Raw genomic sequence first — 3,816 nt, forward strand, 5'->3', positions numbered from 1 at the left:
TCTGGTCGCGTTGTCGTCACTTTGTCTGCGGCATCGTCGCCAGTCGCCGCCGGCTCAGCACATAATTTCCAATGCCAACTATTTTTGGGCGTAACTGACAAATTAATATGCATTGATTGCTCAACGGCAGTCGCAAAATAAATGGAATTGTCTAAGGCATAGACATAGAGTAGTTGCCATTGGCATTTCAAGCCAGATATGTATATATGAATAGCCTTTAATTATTATAACTTTTGATATTTCACTTTTGACAATTGGCTTTTGATAGTAAAATTAGATAATTAATATGCTGAATGGCTTTGCTTTCACTTTCTCTCTAAATTGCCAACAAATAAATTATGAAACAGCTTATGTTAACTCTGGCAGCTCAATGTTTATAGTTCGTATTCATACAGCCTAAGGCTAATTTTGATTAATATTTTATAATTGATTTTATACAACAATTTGTATTCAAATGCTTTCTAGATTGATCTTTATTTAAACATTTACCCAAAAATACCTATTCATATGCATGATTAGGCTTTTTTATGCAAGAGAGATTTACGAGTAGTTCTACTTGTGTAACTATTATGATTATCAGCATCAGCATATTCAATAAAAATTAAGGAAAAAATCAAATCATTTTTACTTAAATATTATATAATGTATTTAAAATAATAAATATATAAATAAATACCCTTAAGTTATTAAACATTAAATAATATTATATGGTTACCAAAGATATGCAGCTCAACTAAGCAGTTAGAGATCTGCTACATGACTGCTCCCTTGATCTGGAACAGAATGTCCTTTAATAGCTCAACACGTTTCAGAAGCCAGCAAAGCTTTTGTATAGGTCTGTTTAGTTTGAGAGCCGACAAAGTGAAATCTGAATATTTATTGAGTCAAAGAAATATACTAATATTTGTAGACTATTTATGTAAATATTTAAATATATATGAATTATGCAGAAAGAGAAAAAACAGGACGACTTACCAGTTGAAGATTTGGAAGACTAATTATCTAATGCTGCAACTAGTTTTCCATTCGCTGTTGAGCTCTTAAGTTGTGTGGAGCCGCATGAGCACTGGGAATATAAAACGAAAACATTAATTGAGTCAGATAAGTTCTTAAGTAAAATATATATAAATACTTACACAATGACAGCCTGGAGCTCTTCACTACGACTGTCTATCAGGAGATCTGGCGTACGACTGATCAAATGCTGCTACAGTTTCGTCCATTTATACCTGAGCGGCAACAGAGCTCTTCAGTTTGTGTATGAGTTACATAGACAAGCTTGATTGCCAACGAATGCTGAGAGCACAACTCAAACTGCAGCTGACCTTGAGTCCCTCTCTGTGCGATTGGTTTGATCAATGGCGAGGCAACATGATTTATGTCAATCATCGCTTCTCTCTGTCTCGTGCAGCTCCTTCCACTGTCATTTGCAAACTAATATACCTTGCCTAGTCTAGAATATACCCTGCCTAGTCTACATATAAACTAATTTAAATACCAATGAGCTAGTCAGTCCATCAGGCTGTCAAGCGCTTTACAAATGACATGTGATTAAGCTTTCATGTGTTACTCTACTATTTCTCTCTCAACTCTCTTACTCTCTGCTGTGTAACCTACTTTGCTTAATGGCCACGCCCACTAGCTCTCAATGCAATGCAATCAATTTGCGCAACAATTTTTGTCATTTGTTAAATTGGAAATTTCTAGCTGCAGGTCATTTTATGCCATTTGCCTTGCATCGACTTCATCTTCGACTTGTGTCCAGTAAATTCCTTTGGATATCTCAAATGCTCTTTGTGTGCGAGCCTATAGTCCTCCTATCCCTTTGGCCGGCTAAGCCATGTAATGGAATTTTGTTGATGGAATCGCCGCTGGCGAGCTGAAAACTGCTTTCAAACTAGGTTGTATTGTTGATTTTTAATTGTGTCGCCCCTCACCCCACCTGGCTGTGGCCGAGACAGATAAATGAAATAATTTAGCATCCACTTGCCCGCACAGCAGCCAGACAACCACAAAGCTGCAAATGCTCTGAGAGCTTACAGCTGACTCCGAGTTCATTTCGCATGCATTTGCTAATGCGGCTCATGTTTGCCTGCCGAAAACGAAATTCAGCTCAAATAATATTTGACAAAAGTCGATTGTGAATGAGGTGAAGTGAGGAAGGTACCTTAAGATTTGGGTCTAGTTCAGGGTTATATAAAATATAATAATGATAATAATAATATAACTTATGAGAGAAAAATGTTCTTTATGTAAAATCGTTTTTAACTGATTATCTTATAAAATAGCTCTCCCTCTCTATCTGTCTCTCTCTCTCTTTCTAATCTATTTTAAGCATCTGCAAGTGAGGTAAAAATTCTTTATATAAACGCTTCTTTAACAGATAATTTTATAGGATAGTTATCTGATTTCTTATCATATCTTCGATTGATTTTATATATAAGCAGCAATTTTGTACTTCAATAATATTTTAGTTAAAACTATGACTACACTTAAAATAAAATCTAGCAGAATGTTAACTGCATTTCTTGCTTTTTGTAAACTCACAATAGCCACGAAGCACAATTGCCAGTAAGCAGCCATACTTGGCGTATGTGGAATGCAATTGCGTAAATGTCGCGACTAAGATGGACAGACAATTGCTTTGTTGCGCCACAATCCCTCACACACACACAGACATACACAGAGTGAAAGAGAGATAGATAGCACACACGTTTTATTGAAGTGTTTACCTCTTTGCTGGACATTAAGAACGTCTGCCGCTGCTGCTCCTCCTGCTGCTGCTGCTGCGGCTGCTGCATTTGCAGCTGATGGCAGTCAAAGCGTTTGCTGCGATGTCCTTTTTACGGCTCGCACTGACAGCAGATGCTGCTGACTGCTGCTGGCAGCACTCGGACGCATCTTGGACTCATCATCAACGTCAAGTTAAGGCCATTGCAGCAGCAGTGAATGCGGCTTTTGTTATTATTGTCGGTTGCTGTCAGCAGTTCATCGTCGGCGTCGTCGTCGTCGTCGTCGTCCTCGTCGCAGTCTCGTCTTTTGGCACTGCAAGCTGTGGCATTTATGGTGCACTTGCGACGCAATTGGCTTTAGTGTTCTTTCGCTCACTAGCTTGCTTTGTATGCCATCATGGTCTGGCAGGACAATTAATTAAATGTTGCGCGAAGTGCAGACGATGATGACGATGGCGATGATGGCGACGATGCCGACGGCGACAATGATGCAGCAGCAGATGTCAGCTGCTCCGAAAAGATTTTTGCTTCACTAACTTTGGCGCTGACACGTCGCTTATTAAGCAATGGGCAGCAAGTGAAGCTATCTGAGCAGTATATGTAGCACATCTGAGCTAGTCATTAAGCAAGCGAGAGAGCGGAAAAAGCGAGGGTATCTCTATTTGATGCCAGACTATCTCTAGCTACTGATTGTTACATACAATTAGATCCAAAATGAACTTATATTATCTTTTTAATTGTATGAAGCCTAAATATACACATATAAACTAAAAATTAATTTTAAAAATATAAATAAATATATAAGCAGAATTTCGCCATCTATAAATAATAAAGAATAATGAATATTAATTAAATAAAATTAAAAAAAAAAATGAGATTATATTATACATAATTAAAAATATGAAATATTGTAAATCCCAAAAATATTTTTAATTAATTTGTATTATACAAAAAAAAAAAAAAAAAAAAAAAAAAAACTATATATAATTTACGAGTCTTCGTAAGCTACTTTTTTTCATATTACAACAATAAATTAAATATATTTTTTGCATATACTATATAAAAAATAATTTTAAGTGTTAAT

The 3,816-nt window shown here is 36.3% G+C and overlaps 1 long non-coding RNA gene across 1 annotated transcript; it reads right to left on the reverse strand.

Moving 5' to 3' along the window:
* Window positions 1-721: 721 nt before the first annotated feature.
* On the reverse strand, window positions 722-2,535 carry LOC149269325 (uncharacterized). Its single transcript, XR_016269725.1, has 3 exons — window positions 1,137-2,535; window positions 976-1,066; window positions 722-868 (listed from the first exon to the last, which is right to left on the reverse strand). It is a non-coding gene; the product is annotated as an uncharacterized LOC149269325 (long non-coding RNA).
* Between the last annotated feature and the right edge of the window lie 1,281 nt (window positions 2,536-3,816).

The sequence above is a fragment of the Drosophila arizonae genome, chromosome 4 (genome assembly GCF_054131065.1).
Source record: "Drosophila arizonae isolate 15081-1271.41 chromosome 4, UAZ_ARI_1.0, whole genome shotgun sequence".
NCBI classification, from domain to species: Eukaryota; Metazoa; Arthropoda; class Insecta; order Diptera; family Drosophilidae; genus Drosophila; species Drosophila arizonae.